Source organism: Eurosta solidaginis, chromosome X (assembly GCF_040869045.1).
Source record: "Eurosta solidaginis isolate ZX-2024a chromosome X, ASM4086904v1, whole genome shotgun sequence".
Taxonomy (NCBI): domain Eukaryota; kingdom Metazoa; phylum Arthropoda; class Insecta; order Diptera; family Tephritidae; genus Eurosta; species Eurosta solidaginis.
Window position 1 is genome coordinate 59,507,676 of NC_090324.1, and position 10,484 is coordinate 59,518,159.

Genomic DNA, 10,484 nt, shown 5'->3' on the forward strand with positions numbered 1-10,484 from the left:
ACTCACAAAACCATTTTAAATACAACGAAAAAGAAGAAAAATTTAAAATTTTTCCCAATGTTGAAAATTGGTCAATTTTGAGCGGCTCTACCTGGTAAAATATAATTTTCTGTGAAAAAACAGTTGTATGTTCTTGATCCCTTCTCTATTAGAAACATGTATAAGATTTAGCGAAAGCTTTCATGATTTTTTTGATTTTTGCCATGACTTAACGGCAGAGGCGCCACTGTGCGTCGTTACGTATTGTGTGGAAAAAAAGAAAAAACATATTAAAATTAAATGAAAAAACAGAAAAAAATCTATTAAAATTAAATGGAAAAACCCTATTAAAATTAAGTGAGAAAAAAAATAAAAATAAAAATAAAAATAAAAATATATATACATATATAAAAAATACCCCCTACAATACAAGTAGTCGAACGCACAAACATGCCACAAGCACTGTATGTACAGGGTTTAAGGTATTTGTTTAGGCCAGCAGGCTAACCCCAAAGGAAAATTAAGGGCCGGCCACCCTAATGCAATCTAATACAAAACCGCTTATACTAAAAGAAAAAGTGACGTTTCGTTAAGTCACCCCGCCAAAGGCCTGTTAGCTTTGGGGGTAAACGGAATGCGTGGAAAGGAAACTCTTTCACTTGGATTAAAGCCGCAGCAGGATACGCACGCTCGTAAGTTCTTTGTTTAAACTACAAGTATTTCAAACCCACAAAAAAGGTCACTCCAGCGATCGTCACCGCCAGAACGCAGAACCCCCGAATATATTAAAAGGTAAAACTGTAGCAATTGCATGTTTGCTTTTTAAACTCTAGTTCTAATTTTTTTCTATTGCACATTCGGTTGAAATAAAATACTAGTGTAATTTTTAATGTTAATCATTGCCTTTTATTTCTAACCCCCCTGAGAGAAACTAATCTGGAAGCCGCCAGCTCAAGTTTACATGGTCCATCAGCGCCAGTAAAGGAATCAGAGATACAGTCCACTAACAATTTATCAAATCCATTACTAGCAAAGCACAAATATAAGCGTTGACTACAAAGCCATTTCGGACACCAGCAACGGAATTTGTACTGCGTCAGAATTCATCACATCAATATTAAAAGCGTTTGGTTAAAAGGTATGTGCCCAAATTAAAAGTGACACAAATAAAAAAGTAATTAAGTTTTTTCATTTAAATCACATGCGGTGATAAAAGATTTGCTAAAAAAGTGACACAAGCGAAAAGTGTAAAATTTTTTTTTTTCATATAAATCACATGCGATGATTAAAAATTACTGAATAAACAGTGCTATTACAAAGCCTTTTGTCTATCCGATACTCTCCCCCACCCGTGGTAAGGGGTATTGGACACAGCTTAAGGATAGCAGTCAGTGGCATAAAATCTTAGTAACTTTCCTTAAAACGTTCCACTGCACTGCACCTTCGGTTCTTGCAACCATCGCGTTTATAAATCATTAAACAAATTTTGAGCTTATTCGTGACAAAAGGTGCTTGTCCAACTTCTATGACACCAATTTGTTAATATAAAATTTGTTCAGGCAAAGTGATATTTATCTTCTAAATGCATTGATCGCAAAAGTAGCCATTCTAAGGAAGTTGAAAACGGACTACCAAGTTAGATATTTCAATTACGTTTTACCCTTATGATGATTGAATTGTCAGAATCTTGATGATGACACCACAATAATAAAGAAAACAAAATCATTTAAACCGACGGGAAATGCTTTCATTACCTATCTAATGCAAATCATCTGAAAAAGGCTTCAAACAGGGAATAAAATAAAGTAAATTTTAAGTACAAAAGCTCACAAAGAGGGCGGAGGCAGTGATTGTGCTGGCGTTTGCGACACGCCCGCCCACAAAGTGCTCATAATCGTGTCAAAAAAAAAAAAAAAAAACTCGCAGACGCAGTGAAGTGTGTGTTTTTTCGTAATCGGATTTTAATCTCCTTATTGTGCAAATATATAATATAATAGTTTAAATAAGAGCACCACATTATAATGAGCGAGTCAACGTCATTTTTTTGACAAACGGGCTGCTAACTATGGAACAAATTGCCCACGTAGAAGCGTGTCACCTATGCGCAAATTTCTATGTTACCGGCGCCGAAGTGGAATTCGTACATCTGTTCGAGCCCATAGCGGGACTTGAGGAACAACTGCAGTTTTTGCATCCACAAATAAACGCCTGGGAGTTGAATATAAGAGTAAACGATGGTCTACCACAACGCACTTGTGCTAATCGTTTTAATCAATTCTGTAATATACAAGTATTCCATCAGCAATGCGTTTTTGGGGCAACAAAAACTTTTACAACAATTTGTGGCCGTTGGTTTGTCAGTCAGTGCAGCAAGCTCAGTTGACGTCAACAGCAAATCAATTGCAGTGCTGTTCCAACACGAAAACCTAAACCACGTAGCAAATCTAACAAATCAAAATGCATTGTTGAATGGTATCAAAATTGATATTCCAGTAACAAGCGCTGAATTAATGGCCATTTTGGATTGTTTACAACCACCAACAACAACTAGCGCTGATGTCATAGCCAGTTTAGATAGCATGCAACTGCCTGCTAGTGTAGTAGAAACACTATCTTTGTTGACGCAGGATTATACGTCAATACTAAATAATTCTCTACTAGATACTAGCGGCGGTAATGCTATAACTACAAATGCCATTATGGATACAAAAACAGAAGAGACAAATGTTTTCAAATTTACAGCTGCACCTTCCATACAAAATATTTATTATGGGCAGCAGGCTCCTATTACCGCAAGAGCATCAAGGAATACAGATGCAGTAACATTGGTAACAACAAGAGATACAAAACCAGTAACTTTAGTACCAAATGCCACCACAATAAATGCAAATGGAAAAAATGGATAAAAATGATAAAACCGATATAGATTTGGAAGATATGTTACACGGTAGCGTTATACAAAAAATTCGAAATCAAATGCATTCCAGAAAACTGTCGTACAACATGAAGTGTTTGAAAAAAAAAAAAAAAATCAAGCAGAGGAAGTGTTTGAGGAGGATTTCGAAGAAGATATGGATTACATTCCATGCTCTGATCCTAGTGAACCCAGCGGTGACTTAGAACCAGATGCTGATGAAGGAGTACCAGCGCGCATTTTAGGCAATCCATTGGCCTGTCAATATTGTTATTGTCCAAACTCAAGTTCTATTGCTCATCTAATTTTCGATAATTCTGATGCGTTATCACAACACTTCTTCGATGTACACGATCCACATTTACCCTATACATGCCCATATTGTTCACAAAAATACAATTCGGCTAAGCAACGCAATTACCATGTACCCCTACAGCATCCAGCTGCTGCGAAAACAGAACAACGCAAATACTGTAAAATGACCTTGCGCACGCCCAAAGAGTTAGTTGCATGAAGTTAGCTGCCAGTTCGTGGATGATTGGCAGTGGAATGATAAGTGGCTCTACGATACGTTCTTGAGTCGTTCTCATGCACGTCAACGCAATCATACTAAACCTACACAATTTAAGTGTCACGAATGTGACCGCGTATTTGTACGTCGCGCAAATTTACAACCCCACGAGCGTATACATCGTAAACGTTCAAGTTACTGTATAAAATGTGAACAGTGCCAAGAAGTAGTTGCGAATGAACATGCAATGCGTCGTCATAACTATCAGTCACATAATGGCGATCTACCAGTACGTTGCGAATTTTGTATGAAAGGTTTCGTCAGTATGGCATTTCTAAGTGGCCAGCACTTATATCCGGAAAGATTGAGTGGCGGTAATTATAATGCAGCTTCTTGTACGAATTGTGGCTGTATGTTCAGTTCATTACACAAGCTACGCATATATATACAACGTTCACGTGATGAGAATGGTCATTGCATAGAAACTGTGCTTCCAACAGTACAGGATCGTTCAAAACAGACAGGTTGCCCACGTCTGCATGCTTGTCAGCATTGTAATAAACGTTTTTCAACACAAGCGGCACTTGAAAAACATATGAGAACGCATGATTCGCCACCATTTAATTGTAATGAGTGTATGAAAAGTTTTCAGAATTCAACCGAAATGCAGCGCCACATTACCGACGTGCACTCTAGACCACGCTACCTCAAATGTGATCAGTGTGACAAACGAAAGCATGCCGAGGAGGTACAACAATCTCATATGTGTACCATGCACCCTGCTGAGGTTGCAGCCAAAGAAGCGAATAACAAAAATATTAACTCAATTCAAAACACAGAGGATGCTCATGCAGTCAATTCCTTGTTTTCCCCAACTATAAGAAATAACAACCTTCAAATGAATAATAATAATAATTTAATGGTACCATTCGAAAATGGCACTGCTGATGTCAACGAGAAAATTCGTGTTGAATTAGTACAACAACAGGCACCAAATATTAGTCAGGTCGTATTGCAAGAGCAAACACCAAACACCTTTAAATCCCGTATTCCAACACCTGTTGATGAGATGGATCAAAGTTTTTTAATGAGCTCGCTACTTGATGCTGAGCATGAAATTATAGTGACATGATAGACTACTGACCAATGTAAAGACTCAACAGTTGAACTAGCATAATTGCTTTACATGCATGTTTTCCCACATACTACAACTTCCAATTTGTTAATGTTAATTTCAACCCCATTTCCAAATTACTTAAGATTTGTTACAAATTTTTAAAATTGAAGGCACATACAACATACCCGATACACTTCGTAGTTCCTCCATTTTTTGGACTACCACCAAAAGGGGTGGAAAATTCATCATGAACGAAAGCGTGAGATCTAGCATACCCGAAAGCTTGCAACAGCAGTCAATATATCCCTGTATTTCAGCAAACACTGTGGAGCCAGATTTATCAACAATTGCATCAACTTCTTCAATCCCATCGAAATAAGCTTCATTATTGTTATAACGTACACCCCTGCGACGCCATGGTATAGCTGATAGCTGACCCGATGGTAAGATGACATTCCTTTTGCCGTTTACAGTGTGGGCATGGTACGTAATATATTTGGTTATGAGTTCTTTGAGTATATTGCTTTCAGTGGCAAGCGGAAAACCATTATCCAACATTTCATCAAGTAACTCGTAAACCACAACATAATTTTCCTTAATAAGAGTTTCGGAACAGTCACCAAAGTCCACAATGGCATCATCGACCATTTGATTGCATTGTACCTGAAAATATAAGAAAGAAATAATAGTAAAAATAAACCACAAATAAATTTACAATACTTACCGCTCTGCTACCGTACAACCTCGTGGTTTTTTTCATAATGACATTTCTCATTCAGGAAAGGCCTCTAATAACTAAACAACAAGCAGTGATGCCAACACCCATGGCCGCAATTAATGAGCACTTGACTCACCCTGCACAATTTTAGGCCAAAAAGCTAAATGTCTCAAATATTCTGGTAGGTCGTTAATAGCAAATAAGACGTTGCTATTCAATGAAATACCAATTACAAAAGTATACCAAATCGTTTACGAACCTATGAGGAGAAAGAGTAGTATTGTCACATACAAGGGAAGGGGCAATAACCGATCTAGCCACCAGTGTAATAACCCTGCAAAGACGCCGCGTCAATTCACGTCATTTGACTGGTCATTTTACAGCCACAGGTTATATTCATAGTCACATTTGCATGGGTGTGGGTAAGTTTTGTGACCAAATTTTTTGTAGGGAATGTCCACACAATAATCCAGCAAAGTTTTGCACCTTGTTGGTGGGAGCCCAGGGTGGTTTATAGTAAACATCACCACAATTTATAGCAAGTTACTGCAATTTAAAATACATAAGGGACACAAAGATAACCCCAAAATCTTGAACTTTGTTTCTAAATTTTGTATACCTAATTTTATATACCTAAATCTATATACCTGTTTCTAAATTTTGTATACCTAACTTTGTATACCTAAATTTATATACCTGTTTCTAAATTTTGTATACCTAAGTTCTAAATTGGTATACCTGGTTCCGAAAAATTTTATAAGTCACAATTTTGAGGTAATCTCGTCACTCAGCCACAACAATATATTTTTTTTGAAAAATAATCAATACAGACACGTATATAATATGACTTAATGTGTCTAATTGCAGGCATTATGACCCGCTACGGCCAATTGCGCAAGGCATATGAAAAAAAGGCCAACTACTTCAAGGTCCCATGCCATTTGTGTTCGGCTAGGCATCCGATCCGTCTAGGCCCAGTCTACCGTTCAAAGACGCCTGAGGAACGGATGCGTGAAGCTCTTCTGGGCAATTATTGTGGCAATTGCCTCTCCATGGCGCATCGCACGGCTGGTTGCACAAGCAACGGGAGATGTCGGCGATGTGGCGAGAAACACCACACCACCCTTCACATGGATGAGCATACCAAAGCCTCACGTGAGCCGTACAAGCTGGTAGAGGAGGAAGAACGCGATAACCTCGAAGGGGCATTGTCACTCTATTCCTCCGATATTGTGACGGAGGAGGTCGACCGAGGAACCAGGGAGAGGGACATCTATTCCCAACCAGCCAGCATGGCCAAAGAGAGATCGGAACCACTGCCCTTCCGACTCTCAGAGAGATCGGAACCACTGCCCTTCCGACTCTCAGGGGGATCGGAACCACGGCTCTTCCGACCCCCGCTTCATCATGAGCGCCAACAGTCAACCAGAACCCCTCACCGTCGCCGTCGACAACGACAACACCCCCAGCTGGCCAACAACAACACAAATCGCCGTCACGAAGCCATCACGACCAGCCTGCCTCGCTCTACGTCGACCGCCGCCGATTATCGAGGAGTCATTGCCACTCGCCAGCTAAGGACGCCGCTAGCGTTCCGCAGTGGACGTGCAGGGCTGGACCCCGTCGCTGGACCATCGACGTGGATGTTAAAAATGGTCGACATTTGGGGCGTCCATGTTGTAAATAAGGTCGCGGAAGATTTAGTCGGTGATAATGCCAGGTTTCGCAAGGCGAAAAAACTGGAGAGTTCAGGGAGGTAGCCGTTTATTTTATTGCATAGCGCATCGATCTTTGGGCCTGGGCCTGTGGCCATTATTGTGCAGTCATCGGCGTAGGAAACGATTGTGACTCCTTCCGGTGGTGAAGGTAGCTTAGATATGTAGAAATTAAACAAAAGTGGGGATAGGACACCACCATGTGGTACCCCTGTTTAATTCTCCTTGGTTTTGATGTTTCGTATCTAAATTGCACCGATGCCTGCCGACCACCCAGATAATTTGCGGTCCAGCTTTTAAGAAATATATTTAGAAGTGGCATGTGTCAAGCACATTGAGTTAGTAAGCAGGGCGTGCCAGTCCCAGCTGTAAATATACCGCGGGACTATCAAAGTACAGCAACGTGACCCCGACAGACGTAGAGCTTAGTGCTCCACCTACCTCCCGACGGAATACCTGACGGTAGCACCGGGGGTAAATGATGCGCAGACGGTAGGAGGTTTAGTGCGGTTAAAGTCCCACACTGACTATGAAGTTTTCTATGCTTCCTCCTCGTAAAAAAAAATATATGGTTACTCACTACAAATACACTCGCTTATGGCTGCTGACCAGGTAGAGGATTATAGAAGAAGAAACTTCTAGATATTTGGGCAGAGAGTATAAAAGCAGCAGAAGCTGAGTAGTTCGTAAACAGTTATATGAAGTATAGGTGTTATTGTGAAGTATTTTCAAAGTAGTCTAATAAAGACCATTTTGCATAATTGAATATTGGAGTTATTTATTCAACAATTTAGCGATACGAACGTTAGTAAAAGGTGTAAAATAAGCGGAGTTTCACTAAATTCGTTACAGTTGGTGTCAGAAGAGCAATTGTTGAATAAATTCTGAAGATTTCAAATATAACAAGGACATGGCAAATTCGAGTGAATTGAAGATCCAGCAACTGAAGAAGGAGTTGGAGAGCCGTGGATTGAATACAACCGACAATAAACTCGAACTTCAGGCACGACTACAACAGGCAATGGAAGCAGAAGGAATTAGCGTGGAAGGGTATGCCTTTCATCTTGATGGCGACGAGGCAACAACAAAAATTAAGAGAAAAACGAAACACCGCAGACAGTTAGGAGCACAGACTTGATTTTGACGGATTTTGGCTGCAATATATACACAAACATCGACAGTACCATCAAGATTGAAGCCCAGAAAAGACAAATGTTATCTCAACTGGAAGAACAGAAAACATATATGGCATTCCAACTGGAATCGCAGGTGACACGCATAACATCAAAGATTGAAGCACAAGAAACGCGTATTTCAGAAATGTCGACACAGATTACATCAAAGATGGAAACACAACTGAAAGAACAAGAGGCACGCATAACAGTACAACTCGAAGCGCAATAGACGCGTATATCATCAAAACTCGAAGCGCGTATGGACGAGAAAATAACGCAGTTTGATGAAAAAATCGAAGCCGAGGTGGATGCTTTGAGAGGTCGTATACAGGAGTTGCAATTAAATCGCCCAGCTGTTTCAGGAAGTAATACGAAGGTAAAAACTCCATCTTTTGACCGCTCTGTTCCTTTCCAGGTATTTAAGCTTCAATTTGAGAAGACGTCAGCAGTTAACAACTGAAATACTGAAGACAAGGTTGCTACGCTGTTCGTTGCATTGAAAGGGCCTGCATCGGAAAACTTACAGACCATTCCAGAGTGAGAGCGAAACAGTTACCAAACATTGATGGGCGCTCTAGAAAGGCGATACGGAAGCGAATACACCAAATAGAATTGCAAAACCGTTACCAGAAAGCTAATGAGACTTTGCAGGAGTTTGCTTCGGATGTTGAAAGGTTGGCGCATTTAGCAAATGCGATAAACCGAAAGGGTAAAAATTCAAAGCTTTATCAATGGAATACGAGATATTGAAACGAAGCGAGCGTTATATGCAAACCCAAAACCCACATTAGCAGAAACGGTATCACATGCATTGACTCAGGAAACTGCTTCCCTATTAAGTAAACCAGCATACAAGGCTCATCGTGTGGAAGTAGAAAGACCAGAGTGGGTAGACACAATTTCGGAAGCATTAGAGAGTACGCAGCAGAAGAATAATGATGCAGTCATATGCTTTAAGTGAAATGCTTGCGCGTTATTGCAATACCAACCCTAATAGTTCCAACAATGTGGGTGGTCGTAAACGCAGAGTTGAAGCAGATAAGCAAATCTCCAAATCTACTCAATCGTTAAACTAAAGCGAGTCAGCCGCAAGGGGCGACAGCTGGCTCCCGCAGTTTATTGCCCCATAATCTCTATCTCGCAAATTGGAAGAAGGTCAAACAATCTTACTGTCGGAGGACATGTGGATGGAAAGGAACGTTTACTGACTGTAGATACGGTTGCATCTCATTCCATCATTCGAGCGGATTTAGCCAACAAGAAGATAAGACCATTGCATGGAGCAAGATTGCGTACAGCCACTGGAGAAGACACCACGATTCTACGAGAAATAGCATGTGAAGTCGCAATTGGGAACGTCACGGTAGTACAAAATTTTATAGTGGCAGAGATTGTTGATGAAATCATAAATGGAGTGGAATTCTTAATCGAACAAGGCATCAAGATCGATATGCATAGCAAGACGATGCGATATAAGAACATGGATGTGCCACTCATTTGCGGCTACGAGAGAGGCTACAGCAGTAAACGAGTGCTGGTGGAAGAGAGTCAGCAAATACCACCAAAATCAGAAGCAGTAATCTGGGCAAAGGTTGATGGAGATTGTGGGACAAACAAATTGTGGGTTGTCGAGGCAGCAAACAAATCAACACCGAACCTACTTGTAGGAAAAATCCTGGCTATAACAAAACAAGATGGACGTATTCCGGTAAGAGTACTCAATGAGTTCAAATCACCACTCAAACTGAGCAAAGGATCTATTTTGGGAAGATGCCAAGAGGCTGAAGTAGTTATTAACTGTGAACAGCTCCAGGAACACGTTTCATCTGGTTATACTGATCTTCCAAATGACATCACGGCATGGATGGAGGGCTAGGGGAAGCCAATCAGAGTAAGGCAAAACAACTGCTCCTAAAGTACGCGAACGTATTTGACCAAGATGGCTCCAAACCAGGTCGCACCAACGTCAAATCGTACAAAAAATGAGCGACAGCGGCGTCATTGAACCATCAGCTAGTCCATGGAGCTCACTGGTGGTACTTGTGAAGAAGAAGGATGGAAAAATGAGAACGACGTTACGAAAAAGAATAGCTACCCATTGCCAAGAATTGACGATACTCTGGACTCGCTATCTGGTACGAAATTGTTTTCCACACTGGACTTGAAAAGCGGCTACTGGCAAGTGGAAGTGAAGGAGGAAGACAAAGAGAAAACAGCATTCAGTGTCGGTGATGGTCTTTGGCAATTTACAGTGATGCCTTTTGGACTTTGTAATGTACCAGATATTTTTGAGAGACTCATGGACCAGGTACTGAAAGGACTACATTGGAAAACATGCTTGATGTACCTGGACGA

General features: G+C 40.6%; 1 pseudogene; it reads left to right on the forward strand.

Annotated features, from left to right (window-relative positions):
* Positions 1-2,044: 2,044 nt before the first annotated feature.
* LOC137234961 (uncharacterized) lies at positions 2,045-4,536 on the forward strand (annotated as a pseudogene).
* Positions 4,537-10,484: the final 5,948 nt, after the last annotated feature.